Below are 16,838 nucleotides of genomic sequence, written 5' to 3'. Positions count from 1 at the left end.
GACGATATCCTTGTATTTTCCAAGAACGAGGAAGAACATGCTGGACATTTGCGTCTTGTGCTGGAGAAGCTTCGAGAACATCAACTGTATGCTAAGTATTCCAAGTGTGAATTCTGGCTCTTCGAAGTAACCTATCTTGGGCATGTCATCTCCAAGGATGGTATTGCCGTCAACCCTGAACGAGTTCAGGCTATTCTCGATTGGACTCCTCCGAAGAATGTGAAGCAAGTCCGAAGTTTTCTCGGCCTCGCCAGCTACTGCCGTCGATTCGTCGAGAACTTCTCCAAGATTGCCAGGCCTCTGACTAATCTGTTGCATAAGGGTGTCAAGTTTGACTGGACAGACAAGTGTCAGGAAAGTTTCCAGGCGCTCAAAAACAAGTTGACTTCTGCCCCCGTACTTGCTCCACCTGATACTAAGGACTTCGTCATTTACTGCGACGCTTCCCGTCAAGGATTAGGTTGTGTCCTAATGCAAGAGCGCAGAGTGATTGCTTATGCCTCTCGTCAACTGCGCCCTCACGAAGAAAACTACCCAATTCATGACCTCGAGCTTGCTACTGTCATTCATGCACTGAAGCAGTGGCGACATTACCTTCTCGGTAATCGTTGCGAGATCTTCACCGACCATCAAAGTCTGAAGTATCTGTTTACTCAGCCAGATTTGAACCTACGCCAGCAAAGATGGATGGAGACTGTTGCAGACTTTGACGAGGGTATATCCTATACCCCCGGCAAGGCTAATGTAATGGCTGATGCCTTGAGCCGCAAGTCTTACTGCAACCACCTCCAGGTCCACAAAGTTCAGCCCTCGCTTGCGAAAGAATTTAGAAGGCTGAACCTCCATATTGTTCCTCCGGGATCACTCGCTCCCCGTCCCGAAGATTTCCCCAAACGGAACCTCCATGTTGTTTCCAGGGGTTCTCTCAATACCCTGGTTGCGAAACCAGATCTTGTGGACACCATCAAATGGATACAAAAATGTGACGATGAAGTCCTCAAGATTAAGCGCGACCTAAAAAAAGGAAAGCCCTCATTCTTCACGATCGCCGACGATGGCGCCTTGTATTTCAAAGGCCGCCTAGTGGTACCATGTTCGAAGAAAAATCTGGATAAGACTAAAAGGGTTATGCAAGAAGCCCATGATACGCCTCTGTCCATCCATCCTGGTAGTACAAAGATGTACCAGGATATTCGTCAAAGATTCTGGTGGTCTAATATGAAGCAGGACATTGCTCGTTATGTTGCTGAGTGTGACGTTTGTCGCCGAATCAAAGCAGAGCATCAAAAGCCTGCTGGAACTCTGCAACCTATCTCTATTCCTGAATGGAAATGGGACCATGTTGAAATGGACTTCGTCACTGGATTTCCCAAATCGCAGAAAGGTAATGATGCTATTCTTGTCGTCATTGACCGGCTTTCCAAAGTTGCCCATTTTCTGGCGGTCAAAGAGACAATCACTGCTAGTCAGCTTGCCACTCTCTACATGGCCAGAATTGTTTCACTTCATGGAATTCCACTGGTTATCAGTTCAGACCGTGGCAGCTTATTCACTTCAAGGTTTTGGGCGAGTTTCCAAGAAGCTATGGGGACTCATCTGTCTTTCAGTACTGCGTTCCATCCTCAGTCGCAAGGACAGGTTGAACGTGTCAACCAAGTTCTTGAAGACATGCTTCGAGCTTGTGTAATCTCATTCGGCAAGAAATGGGAGGAATCTCTTCCATATGCCGAGTTCTCTTATAATAATAGCTATCAAGCTAGTCTGAAGATGTCCCCCTTCGAAGTGCTATATGGACGAAAGTGTCGAACCCCTCTGAACTGGTCAGAAACTGGGGAGCGTCCACTCTTCGGTCCGGATATTATCCAACAGGCCGAAGAACAAGTTCGCATTATTCGCGAGAATCTCAAGACTGCTCAGTCACGTCAGAAAAGTCAGTATGACCGACATCACCAAGACATGGTCTATCAACCTGGCGAAAAGGCTTATCTTCGAGTTACACCAATGAAGGGTGCACACCGCTTCGGGATCAAAGGAAAGCTAGCTCCCCGCTATATTGGTCCTTTCACTATTCTCGAAAGGCGTGGAAAGGTGGCATATCAACTGGAGCTTCCGCCGAACCTTTCTCAGGTTCACGATGTGTTCCACGTGTCACAACTCCGACGCTGCTTCAAGGACCCAATCCAAGCAGTGGATCATGAAGTGCTTGAATTGCAACAAGACCTCTCCTATAAAGAGCATCCGGTCCGCAATCTCGACCAAGCTGAACGCCGCACCCATCAGAAGGCGATCAAGTTCCTCAAGGTCCAGTGGTCGAATCACTCTGAAGACGAAGCCACCTGGGAACGCGAGGATCGTCTTCGCGATGAATACCCTGCACTGTTTCCTTCTACCTCCTAAATCTCGGGACGAGATTTCTTGTAGTGGAGGAGATTTGTAACGCCCGGATAATCATGCTACAGTGATCTCACGTTAATGGTGACACGTCGCCTCTGTCACCGTAATTAATCTCGGGTTAATTCAAAACCGTTTCAAATTTAAATCCCAAATAAGTCAAACGACAAAAGTTTTCAAATATTAAAATAAAATGTTCGGGCTATGTCTAATATTGCATCGGTAATTATGGTGAATTAAACACCTTTTTATAAAATGCCTAAATACTTTTAAATGAATTAAACAGGAAAGAGATAATAAAAGGAAATAAATAAAAGGAAAACAGAAAACTAAAACAAGATAAAAAGAAAAATAAAAGGAGAGAAGGCCACCCCCCCCACTGGGCCAGACGGCCCAGCCGGCCAGGCCACCAACCGGCCCAACTGGGCAAAGGCCCAGCCGGCCAACCCCATTCCCCATATCCCCACGACCCAAACCCTAACCCCCACCCCGTCACCCACTCGCCCCCTTCCCCCCAGTCGCTCTCCCCCCTCCTCTCGCCTCCCGATCTGATCTGGATCAGGGACGAACTGCCCCCCTCCCGCGACGCCGGCGCCCCATTTCCCCATCGCCTCGACCCCGACGCCGCGCCCCATCGCTTGTCGTCGTCCGAAGCCCGTGCCGCCGCCTGGACCTCGCCGCCTCGACCCCCGACGCCACCATCGCCTTCCTCCTCGCCGGCGCCATCGTCACCGGACCACCTCGACCCCACTGCCGAGACCCTACACCCCGCCGTGAGCTCCGGCCTCTCTCCCTCTCTCCCCTGGCTCTCTGTCCCCGGCCATCGAGGCCCACTACCGCGCCGCCCCGCCCCGCTCCCTGCTAGCGCTGCCGCCTGCGCCTGCTGCGCGCTGCTTAGGGCCGCCCGCCTCGCCACTGCCCGCGCTCCTCTTGCGCCCCTGCCGCTGCGTCCGCCGGGCCGCACCCCTTTCCCCACCGCTGGCGCTGCCGCCGGCCACTCCCTCTGCCCCGCTGCTCATCGCCATCGATCCGACCGACCGCGTCGCGGTCGCCGCGATCCGTCCCCGTTCCTTGCCGCGCGAAGCACCTCGCCGGGCCGCGCTTGTCCCAGCCACCGCCGCACCCGCACCGGCCTCTACTGCAGTGCGCCGGCGCCCTCGAGAGGCCACGGGCTTGCCTTGTCCCCACCCCGGGTCGGTCTCGGTCTTCGCACGAGCGACGCCGGTGCCCGTTACCCGAACGCCCGCTAAGGCTCTCGCTGAGCCATTGACATGGGGGCCCCGCACAGAACGTTTTAATTAAAAAAAGAAGAAAAGAATTAAAAATATATATTAATTAATTAATTAATTAATTATGGAATTAATTAAGTTAATTAATTATAATTAGATTAACCTAATCACTAATTAACCTAATTAACTGTTAGTTAATTAAAACAGAGTATGACGAACGGGACCCACCTGTCAGGTTGACCAAGTCAACTACTGACGTCATGCTGACGTCATGACGATGTCAGCAGACACTATTCTGGATAATGTTGATTAAATTAAATAAATAAATCCTAAAAATGATTTAAATCTTTTAAAATTAATATAAAATAAACTGTAGCTCGGATGGAAAAACTTTGTACATGAAAGTTGCTCAAAACGACGAGACGAATTCGGATACGCAGCCCGTTCGTCCGCCACGCATCCCTAGCATAGCAAACACGCAACTTCCCCCCTCCGGTTCATCTGTCCGAAAACGCGAAACACCGGGGATACTTTCCCGGATGTTTCCCCCCTTCACCGGTATCTCCTCATACCGCGATAGGGCACCCCTAGCACCGCTACTTGTCTTGTCATGCATCGCTATGCATCTGTTTGATTAAATATTTATTGTTTCTCCCCCCTCTTCTCTCACTAGACACCGATACCGACGCCGCTGCTACCCAGTACGACTACGGAGTTGACGACCCCTCTCTCTTGCCAGAGCGACCAGGAAAGCCCCCCCTTTGATCACCAGATATCGCCTACTCTTCTCTATACTGCTTGCATTAGAGTAGTGTAGCATATTACTGCTTCCCGTTAATCCTATACTGATGCATAGCCTGTCCTTGCTACTACTGTTGTTACCTTTACCTGCAATCCTAATGCTTAGTATAGGATGCTAGTTTATCATCAGTGGCCCTACATCCTTGTCCGTCTGCCATGCTATACTATCGGGCCGTGATCACTCGGGAGTTGATCACGGGTATATACTATATACTTTATACATGATACATGTGGTGACTAAAGACGGGTCGGCTTGAGGAGCACCCGCGAGTGGATCTTTGAGGCGGAGCGACAGGGCAGGTTCTGACCACCTAGGAGAGAGGTGGGCCTGGCCCTGGTCGACGTTCGCGGATACTTAACACGCTTAACGAGATCTGGGTATTTGATCTGAGTTTGGCCATTTGGTCTATACGCACTAACCATCTACGCGGGAGTAGTTATGGGTATCCCGGCGTCGTGGTATCAGCCGAAGCCTTCGTGACGTCAGCGACTGAGTGGCGCGCGCCGGATTGGAACGTAAGCCTGCTCTTGTATTAAGGGAGCTAGTTCTGCTTCCGGCCGCGTACGCAACGTGCAGGTGTGCTAAGGGCGATGGGCCCAGACCCCTGTGCGCTTAGGTTTAGACTGGCGTGCTGACCTCTCTGTTGTGCCTAGGTAGGGCTGCGACGTGTTGATCTTCCGAGGCCGGGCATGACCCAGGAAAGTGTGTCCGGCCAAATGGGATCGAGCGTGTTGGGGTATGTGGTGCACCCCTGCAGGGAAGTTAATCTATTCGAATAGCCGTGATCTTCGGTAACAGGAAGACTTGGAGTTGTATCTTGACCTTATGACAACTAGAACCGGATACTTAATAAAACACACCCTTCCAAGTGCCAGATACAACCGGTGGTCGCTCTCTCACAGGGCGACGAGGGGAGGATCATCGGTTAGGGTTATGCTATGCGATGATACTTGGAGGACTTCAGTCTACTCCCTTCTACATGCTGCAAGACGGAGGCTGCCAGAAGCGTAGTCTTCGAAAGGATTAGCTCTCCCCCTCTTATTCTGGCTTTCTGCAGTTCAGTCCACCGATATGGCCCTCTACACATTTACCCATGCATATGTAGTGTAGCTTCTTGCTTGCGAGTACTTTGGATGAGTACTCACGGTTGCTTTCTCCTTCTTTCCCTCTATCCCTTCTACCTGGTTGTCGCAACCAGATGTTGGAGCCCAGGAGCCAGACGCCACCGTCGACGACGACCCCTATACACCGGAGGTGCCTACTACTACGTGATGCCCGCTGACGACGACCAGGAGTAGTTAGGAGGATCCCAGGCAGGAGGTCCTGCGCCTCTTTCGATCTGTATCCCAGTTTGTGCTAGCCTTCTTAAGGCAAACTTGTTTAACTTATGTCTGTACTCAGATATTGTTGCTTCCGCTGACTCGTCTATGATCGAGCTCTTGTATTCGAGCCCTCGAGGCCCCTGGCTTGTAATATGATGCTTGTATGACTTATTTTATTTGTAGAGTTGTGTTGTGATATCTTCCCGTGAGTCCCTGATCTTGATCGTACACGTTTGCGTGTATGATTAGTGTACGATTGAATCGGGGGCGCCACAGGAGGAAGTGGTGAAGGAAAACTACCCTCTTGTAAGGTTCCGGGGTAGGGACGATCTTCCCCGCAGCGGGCAGCTGATGCGCGATGTTCGCGGCTAAGTATCCGGCTCCGCGCAGTTTCTTGATGTCTCCCTCCGTGACGGAGGAGACCATCCACCTGCCTCCCGCTCCGGACATGATTGGAGAAGGTCGAGGTGGGAAGTGCATACTTGGGCGCTAGAGCTCGAGTGTGCGAAAACGGATGAGCAAATGAGGAAGAAGGCATGGATAGAAAGGTGAATCCTTATCCCTTTATATGGGCGGACGAAACTAAGCGTCCCCACTTGCCTGGTAAAACTCGCTTATCCCCCAAGCGCCGCAATTGATGGCGCGGTTGGGTTACCCACGCCCGTATTGATGAGAATCCCGTAATAAGGGGACACGATCTCTGTTTTCACAAGACGTGTCGAAAAACTGCCTCGCGTTATGTGCGGGGCTGGTTAAAAGAAACGGTTCAAATAATCACCGGGCCATGACATAACGCCGTGCTGCCAAAACAAGCCAGCAAATTAGATCTGCAAAAATATTATTCTCTCTACGGTGGAATGTGGAACTTATTTTGCAGGGTCGGACACTATCCTCGTATTCAAATTCTTCTGTGATGTATTCGGAGAAGGAACCCGCCTTGCAATGCCGAAGACAATACTGCGCGCCGGACTCATCGTCATTGAAGCCAGGTTCAGGGGCTACTAAGGGAGTCCTGGATTAGGGGGTCTTCGGACAGCCGGACTATCTCCATTGGTCGGACTGTTAGACTATGAAGATACAAGATTGAAGACTTCGTCTCGTGTCCGGGTGGGACTCTACTTGGGGTGGAAGGCAACCTAGGCAATACGGATATGGATATATCCTCCTTTGTAACCGACCTTGTGTAACCCTAACCCTCTCCGATATCTATATAAACTGAAGGGTTTTAGTCCGTAGGACAACAATCACAACATACAATCATACCATAGGCTAGCTTCTAGGGTTTAGCCTCTCTGATCTCGTGGTAGATCTACTCTTGTATTACCCATATCATCAATATCAATCAAGCAGGACATAGGGTTTTACCTCCATCAAGAGGGCCCGAACCTGGGTAAAACGTCGTGTCCCCTGCCTCCTGTTACCATCCGGCCTAGACGCTCAGTTCGGGACCCCCTACCCGAGATCCGCCGGTTTTGACACCGACAGACACCTTTTATGATTGTGAGCACTCATTAAAGTATGATATGCTAAAGAGTTGACGTTGGATAAGGAATACAACATAATGGGTTATGTTTTCTTATATCTGAGATAAAGTATATTGTCATGGATCATCCAACATGTTGAGTTTGCCTTTCTCCCTCATGCTAGCCAATTCTTTGCACCAAGTAGAAATACTACTTGTGCTTCCAAATACCCTTAAAACCAGTTTGTCCACCATATCTACCTATGGATTGAGTAAGATCCTTCAAGTAAGTTGTCATCGGTGCAAGCAATACAAATTGCTCTCTAAATATGTATGACTTATTAGTGTGGGAGAAAATAAGCTTTATACGATGTTGTGATGTGGAAGAAATAAAAGCGACGGACTGCATAATAAAGGTCCATATCACAAGTGGCAATATAAAGTGGCGTTCTTTCGCATTAAGATTTTGTGCATCCAACCATAAAAGCGCATGACAACCTCTGCTTCCCTCTGCGAAGGGCCTATCTTTTACTTTTATCTTCTACCTTATATAAGAGTCATGGTGATCTTCACCTTTCCTTTTTATATTTTATCCTTTGGCAAGCACAATGTGTTGGAAAGATCCTGATATATATATATATATATAATTGGATGTAAGTTAGCATGAACTATTATTGTTGACATTACCCTTGAGGTAAAACGTTGGGAGGCAAAACTATAAGCCCCTATCTTTCTCTGTGTCCGATTAAAACTCTATACCCATAAATATTGCGTGAGTGTTAGCAATTGTGAAAGATTAAATGATAGTTGAGTATGTGGACTTGCTGAAAAGCTCTTATATTGACTCTTTCCTATGTTATGATAAATTGCAATTGCCTCAATGACTGAGATTAGAGTTTGTTGGTTCTCAACAAAGTTTATGATTCATACTTGAAATTGTGATTGAATTGTTACTTTAGCATAAGAGATCATATGACAATATATATATATGTTGTTGTTCTAAGAATGATCATGATGCCCTCATGTCCGTATTTTATTTTTATTGACACCTCTATCTCTAAACATGTGGACATATTTTTCGATTTCGGCTTTCGCTTGAGGATAAGCGAGGTCTAAGATTGGGGGAGTTGATACGTCCATTTTGCATCATGCTTTTATATCGATATTTATTGCATTATGGGCTGTTATTACACATTATGTCACAATACTTATGCCTAGCTATTCTCTCTTATTTTACAAGGTTTACATGAAGAGGGAGAATGTCGGCAGCTGGGATTTTGGGCTGGAAAAGGAGCAAATATTAGAGACCTATTCTGCACAGCTCCAAAAGTCCTGAAACTTCACGGAAGTTATTTCCAGAATATAAAAAATACTGAGTGCAAGAAGTACCAGAGGGGGCCACCCACCAGCCACGAGGGTGGGGGTGCGCCCTACCCCCCTAGGCGCGCCCCCTGCCTCGTGGGCCCCCTGGTGGCCCTCCGATGCCCATCTTCTGCTATATAAGGTCTTTCGTCCGAGAAAAAAACATAAGAACGCTTTCGGGACGAGACTCCGCCGCGACGAGGCGGAACCTTGGCGGAACCAATCTAGGGCTCTGGCGGAGCTGTTCTCCCGGGGAAACTTCCCTCCGGGAGGGGGAAATCATCACCATCGTCATCACGAATGATCCTCTCATCGGGAGGGGGTCAATCTCCATCAACATCTTCACCAGCACCATCTCATCTCAAACCCTAGTTCATCTCTTGTATCCAATCTTTGTATCCAAACCTCAGATTGGTACCTGCGGTTGCTAGTAGTGTTGATTACTCCTTGTAGTTGATGCTAGTTGGTTTACTTGGTGGAAGATTATATGTTCAGATCCACTATGGATATTAATACCCCTCTGATTATGAACATGAATATGCTTTGTGAGTAGTTACGTTTATTCCTGAGAACATGGGAGAAGTCTTGCTATTAGTAGTCATGTGAATTTGGTATTCGTTCAATATTTTGATGAGATGTATGTTGTTATCCCTCTAGTGGTGTCATGTGAATGTCGACTACATGACACTTCACCATTGTTTGGGCCTAGAGGGAGGCATTGGGAAGTAATAAGTAGATGATGGGTTGCTAGAGTGACAGAAGCTTAAACCCTAGTTTATGCGTTGCTTCGTAAGGGGCTGATTTGGATCCATATGTTTCATGCTATGGTTAGGTTTACCTTAATACTTCTGTTGTAGTTGTGGATGCTTGCAATGGGGGTTAATCATAAGTGGGATGCTTGTCCAAGTAAGTACAATACCCAAGCACCGGTCCACCCACATATCAAATTATCAAAGTACCGAACGTGAATCATATGAACATGATGAAAACTAGCTTGACGATAATTCCCATGTGTCCTCGGGAGGGCTTTCCTTCAAATAAGAGTTTGTCCAGGCTTGTTCTCTGCTACAAAAAGGATTGGGCCATCTTTTTGCACCTTATTTACTTTTACTACTTGTTACTCATTACAAATTACCTTATCACAAAACTATCTGTTACCGATAATTTCAGTGCTTGCAGAGAATACCTTGCTGAAAACCGCTTATCATTTCCTTCTGCTCCTCGTTGGGTTCGACACTCTTACTTATCGAAAAGGCTATGATAGATCCCCTACACTTGTGAGTCATCATGTCAGCGTTGAGCATGAACATTATATCTACATCTTATTTGATGTGAGACAGTTATTCATTTAAATAGGAGAATGATGGTTGTGCTATTTATATGAGTAATATCTTTTATGTTCATGCACCCTTGATGAATGGTCTATTTTAACTAAATCAAGATAGTAATGATACACATGTTCATAGTATTGAAGCCAAAAGATGCAGAGTTGATAATGATTGTGCAACTTATTTGTGGCACTGTCGTTTGGGTCATATTGGTGTAAAGCGCATGAAGGAACTCCATCCTGATGGACTTCTAGAATCACTTGGTACTTGCGAACCATGCCTCATGGGCAAGATGACTAAAACTCCGTTCTCCGGAACAATGGAGCGAGCAACAGAGCTATTGAAAATCATAGATACTGATGTATGTGGTCCAATGAACATTGAGGCTCGCGACGGATATCATTATTTTCTCACCTTCACAGATGATTTGAGCAGATATGGGTATATCTACTTAATGAAACATAAGTCTGAAACATTTGAAAAGTTCAAAGATTTCAGAGTGAAGTGGAAAATCATCGTAACAAGAAAATAAAGTTTCTACGATCTGATCGTGGAGGAGAATATTTAAGTTATGAGTTTGGTCTTCATTTGAAACAATGCAGAATAGTTACGCAACTCACGCCACCCGGAACACCACAGCATAATGGTTTGTTCGAACGTCGTAATCATACTTTACTAGATATGGTGTGATCTATGATGTCTCTTACTGATTTACCGTTATCGTTTTGGGGTTATGCTTTAGAGACAGATGCATTCACGTTAAATAGGGCACCATCTAAATCTGTTGAGACGATACATTATGAACTGTGGTTTGGCAAGAAACCCATGTTGTCATTTCTTAAAGTTTAGGGCTGCGATGCTTATGTGAAGAAGCTTCAACCTGGTAAGCTTGAACCCAAATCGGAGAAATGTGCCTTCATAGGATACACGAGGAGACTGTTGGGTACACCTTCTATCACATATCTGAAGGCGAGATATTCGTTGCTAAGAATGGATTCCTTCTAGAGAAGGAGTTTCTCTTGAAAGAAGTGAGTGGGGGAAGAACTTGATGAGGTAATTGTACCTGCTCCCTTATTGGAAAGTAGTTCATCACTGAAATCAGTTCCAGTGATTTATACACCAGTAAGTGAGGAAGCTAATGATGATGATCATGAAACTTCTGATCAAGTTACTACCAAACCTCGTAGGTCAACCAGAGTGATATCCGCACCAGAGTGGTATGGTAATCCTGTTCTGGAGGTCATGTTACTTGACCATGACGAACCTACAAACTATGAGGAAGCGATGATGAGCCCAGATTCTGCAAAATGGCTTGAGGCCATGAAATCTGAGATGGGATCCATGTATGAGAACAAAGTGTGGACTTTGGCTGACTTGCCCGTTGATCGGCAGGCCATAGAGAATAAATGGATTTTCAAGAAGAAGACTGACGCTGGCGGTAATGTTACTGTCTATAAAGCTCAACTTGTTGCAAAAGATTTTTGACAAGTTCAAGGAGTTGACTATGATGAGACCTTCTCACCCGTAGCGATGCTTAAGTCCGTCCGAATCATGTTACCAATTGTTGCATTTTATGATTATGAAATTTGGCAAATGGATGTCAAAACTGCATTCCTTAATGGATATCTCAAAGAAGAGTTGTATATGATGCAACCAGAAGGTTTTGTCGATCCAAAAGGTGCTAACAAAGTGTGCAAGCTCCAGCGATCCATTTATGGACTGGTGCAAGCCTCTCGGAGTTGGAATATACGCTTTGATAGCATGATCAAAGCATATGGTTTTATAGAGACTTTTGGAGAAGCCTGTATTTACAAGAAAGTGAGTGGGAGCTCTGTAGCATTTCTGATATTATATGTAGATGACATATTGTTGATCGGAAATGATACTGAATTTCTGAATAGCATAAAAGGATACTTGAATAAGAATTTTTCAATGAAAGACCTCGGCGAAGCTGCTTATATATTGGGCATCAAGATCTATAGAGATAGATCAAGATGCTTAATTGGACTTTCATAAAGCACATACCTTGATAAAGTTTTGAAGAAGTTCAAAATGGACCAGGCAAAGAAAGGGTTCTTTCCTATGTTACAAGGTGTGAAGTTGAGTCAGACTCAATGCCCGACCACTGCAGAAAATAGAGAGAAAATGAAAGTCATTCCCTATGCTTCAACCATAGGTTCTATCATGTATACAATGTTGTGTACCAGACCTGATGTGTGCCTTGCTATTAGTTTAGCAGGGTGGTACCAAATTAATCCAGGAGTGGATCACTGGACAGCGGTCAAGAACATCCTGAAATACCTGAAAAGGACTAAGGATATGTTTCTCATATATGGAGGTGACAAAGAGCTCGTCGTAAACGGTTACGTCGATGCAAGCTTTGACACTGATCTGGATGACTCTAAGTCACAAACCGGATACGTGTTTTTATTAAATGGTGGAGCTGTCAGTTGGTGCAGTTCCAAGCAGAGCGTCGTGGTGGGATCTACGTGTGAAGCAGAGTACATAGCTCCTTTGGAAGCAGCAAATAGAAGGAGTCTGGATGAAGGAGTTCATATCCGATCTAGGTGTCACACCTAGTGCATCGGGTCCAATGAAAATCTTTTGTGACAACATTGGTGCAATTGCCTTGGCAAAGGAATTCAGATTTCACAAGAGAACCAAGCACATCAAGAGACGCTTCAATTACATCCGTGATCAAGTCAAGGAGGGAGACATAGAGATTTGCAAGATAGATACGGATCTGAATGTTGCTGACCCGTTGACTAAGCCTCTCTCACGAGCAAAACATGATAAACACCAAGACTCCATGGGTGTTAGAATCATTACAATGTAATCTAGATTATTGACTCTAGTGCAAGTGGGAGACTGAAGGAAATATGCCCTAGAGGCAATAATAAAGTTGTTATTTATATTTCCTTATATCATGGTAAATGTTTATTATTCATGGTAGAATTGTATTAACTGGAAACTTAGTACATGTGTGAATACTTAGACAAACAGAATGTCACTAGTATGCCTCTACTTGACTAGCTCGCTGAATCAGTGATGGTTATGTTTCCTAACCATAGACATGAGTTGTCATTTGATTAACGGGATCACATCATTAGAGAATGATGTGATTGACTTGACCCATTCGTTAGCTTAGCACGATGATCATTTAGTTTGTTGCTATTGCTTTCTCCATAATTTATACATGTTCCTATGACTATGAGATCATGCAACTCCCGAATACCGGAGGAACACTTAGTGTGCTATCAGACGTCACGACATAACTGGGTGACTATAAAGATGCTCTACAGGTGTCTCCGATGGTGCTTGTTGAGTTGGCATAGACCAAGATTAGGATTTGTCACTCCAAGTATCGGAGAGGTATCTCTGGGCCCTCTCGGTAATGCACATCACTATAAGCCTTGCAAGCAATGTGACTAATGAGTTAGTTACAGGATGATGCATTACGGAACGAGTAAAGAGACTTGTCGGTAATGAGATTGAACTAGGTATTGAGATACCGACGATCGAATCTCGGGCAAGTAACAAACCGATGACAAATGAACAACGTATGTTGTTGTGCAGTGATACGTCCATTTTGCATCATGCTTTTATATCAATATTTATTGCATTATGGGCTGTTATTACACATTATGTCACAATACTTATGCCTATTCTCTCTTATTTTACAAGGTTTACATAAAGAGGGAGAATCCCGGCAGCTGGGATTCTGGGCTGGAAAAGGAGCAAATATTAGAGACCTATTCTGCACAGCTCCAAAAGTCCTGAAACTTCACGAAAGACGTTTTCATAATATATAAAAAATACTGAGCGCAAGAAGTTCACCAGGGGGGCCACACCCTGCCCACGAGGGTGGGGGCGCGCCCCCTACCTCGTGGGCCCCCTGGTGGCCCTCCGTTGGCCATCTTCTGCTATATGGAGTCTTTCGATGAGGAAAAAATCACAAGCCATCTCCTCGGACGAAACTACGCCGCCACGAGGCGGAACCTTGGCGGATCCAATCTAGGGCTCCAGCAGAGCTGTTCTGCCGGGGAAACTTCCCTCCGGGAGGGTGAAATCATCGCCATCGTCATCACCAACGCTCCTCTCATCGAGAGAGGGCAATCTCCATCAACATCTTCACCAGCACCATCTCCTCTCAAAACCCTAGTTCATCTCTTGTATCCAATTCTTGTCTCCAAGTCCGGGATTGGTACTAGTAGGTTGCTAGTAGTGTTAATTACTCCTTGTAGTTGATGCTAGTTGGCTTATTTGGTGCTAGATCATATGTTCAGATCCTATATGCACATTAATACCCCTCTGATTATGAACATGAATATGCTTTGTGAGTAGTTACGTTTGTACCTGAGGACATGGGAGAAGTCTTGCTACTAGTAGTCATGTGAATTTGGTATTCGTTCGATATTTTGATGAGATGTATGTTGTCTCTCCTCTAGTGGTGTTATGTGAACGTCGACTACATAACACTTCACCATTATTTGGGCCTAGAGGAAGGCATTGGGAAGTAATAAGTAGATGATGGGTTGCTAGAGTGACAGAAGCTTAAACCCTAGTTTATGCGTTGCTTCGTAAGGGGCTGATTTGGATCCATATGTTTCATGCTATGGTTTGGTTTACCTCAATACTTTTGTTGTAGTTGCGGATGCTTGTAATAGAGGTTAATCATAAATGGGAGGCTTGTCCAAGTAAGGACAGTACCCAAGCACCGGTCCACCCACGTACCAAATTATCAAAGTACCGAACGCGAATCATATGAACGTGATGAAAACTAGCTTGACGATATTCCCATGTGTCCTCGGGAGTGCTTTTATCTATATAAGAGTTTGTCCAGGCTTGTCCTTTGCTACAAAAAGGATTGGGCCACCTTGCTGCACTTTATTTACTTTTGTTACTTGTTGCTCGTTACAAATTATCCTAACACAAAACTATCTGTTACCACTTATTTCAGTACTTGCAGAGAATACCTTGCTAGAAACCGCTTATCATTTCCTTCTGCTCCTCGTTGGGTTTGACACTCTTACTTATAGAAAGGACTACAATAGATCCCCTATACTTGTGGGTCATCAAGACTCTTTTCTGGCGCCGTTGCCGGGGAGTGAAGCGCCTTTGGTAGGTGGAATTTGGTAATGAAAAATTTATAGTGTGCTGAAATTTACTGTCACTTGTTACTATGGAAAGTAATCCTCTGAGGGGCTTGTTCGGGGTATCTTCAACCCGACTAGTAGAGCAAAGAGTTTCTCCTCAACCTACTGAACCTACTAAAAATGAAAATGTCTGCTTTGAAATTCCTTCGGGTATGATAGAAAAATTGCTAGCTAATCCTTTTGCAGGAGACGGAATAACGCATCCTAATGAGCACCTAATATATGTGGATGAAGTTTGTGGATTATTTAAGCATGCAGGTGTACCCAGAGATGTTATTAATAAGAAGGTCTTCCCTTTATCTTTGAAGGAAGATGCATTGACATGGTATAGGCTATGTGATGATACAGGGTCATGGAACTACAAACGATTGAAATTGGAATTTCATCAGAAGTTTTATCCTATGCATCTTGTTCATCGTGATCGCAATTATATATATAATTTTTGGCCTCGCGAAGGAGAAAGCATCACTCAAGCTTGGGGGAGGCTTACATCAATGTTATATTCATGCCCCAATCATGAGCTCTCAAGAGAGATGATCATTCAAAATTTATATGCTCGGCTTTCTGATAACAATCGCACCATGCTCGATACTTCTTGTGCTTGCTCTTTTATGAAGAAGACTATTGAATTCAAATGGGATTTACTTGAAAGAATTAAACGCAACTCTAAAGATTGGGACCTCGACGAAGGTAAGGAGTCGGGTATGACACCTAAGTTTGATTGTGTTAAATGTTTTATGGATACTGATGTTTTCCGGAAATTTAGCACTAAATATGGACTTGACTCTGAGATAGTAGCTTTTTTATGTGAATCTTTTGCTACTCATGTTGATGTCCCTAGGGAGAAGTGGTTTAAGTATCATCCTCCCATAGAAGTAAAAGTAGTTGCACCTATTAAAGTTGAAGAAAAGACTATCACTTATAATGATCCTATTGTTCCTCCTTCTTATGTTGAGAAACCACCTTTCCCTTTTAGGATAAAGGATCATGCTAAAGCTTCAACTTTGGTTCGTAAAAGCAATATTAGAACATATACACCTCCTGAGCAAGTTAAAGTTGAACCTAATATTGCTATTGTTAAAGATCTTTTGGTTGATAATATTGATGGGCATGTTATTTATTTCTGTGACGAAACTGCTAGAATTGCTAAACCTTGTGCTAAATATAAACCTAGACCTGTGGTAGGCATGCCTGTTATTTCTGTTAAAATAGGAGATCATTGTTATCATGGCTTATGTGATATGGGTGCCAGTGCTAGTGCAATACCTATTGACCTATATAGAGAAATTATGCATGATATTGCACCTGTTGAGTTAGAAGATATTGATGTCACAATTAAACTTGCCAATAGAGATACTATTTCACCAATTGGAATTGTTAGAGATGTTGAGGTCTTGTGTGGGAAAACTAAATATCCTGCTGATTTTCTTGTTCTTGGTTCCCCACAAGATAGCTTTTGTCCTATTATATTTGGTAGACCCTTCTTAAACACTGTTAATGCTAAGATAGATTGTTGCAAAAAGGATGTTGTTACTATCGGTTTAGATGATATGTTTCATGAATTTAATTTCTCTAAATTTAGTAGACAACACCGTGAAGAAGAATTACCTAGTAATGATGAAATTATTGGTCTTGCTTCTATTTCCGTACCTCCTAGTGATCCTTTAGAACAATATTTGTTAGACCATGAAAATGATATATTTATGAATGAAAGAAGGGAAATAGATGAAGTATTCTTTAAACAGGAACATATTCTGAAACACAATTTGCTTGTTGAAATCCTAGG

This window comes from Triticum urartu, chromosome 5 (assembly GCF_003073215.2).
Source record: "Triticum urartu cultivar G1812 chromosome 5, Tu2.1, whole genome shotgun sequence".
Taxonomy (NCBI): Eukaryota; Viridiplantae; Streptophyta; class Magnoliopsida; order Poales; family Poaceae; genus Triticum; species Triticum urartu.
The sequence above is the reverse complement of the archived record's forward strand: the minus strand, read 5'-3'. Positions refer to the sequence as shown.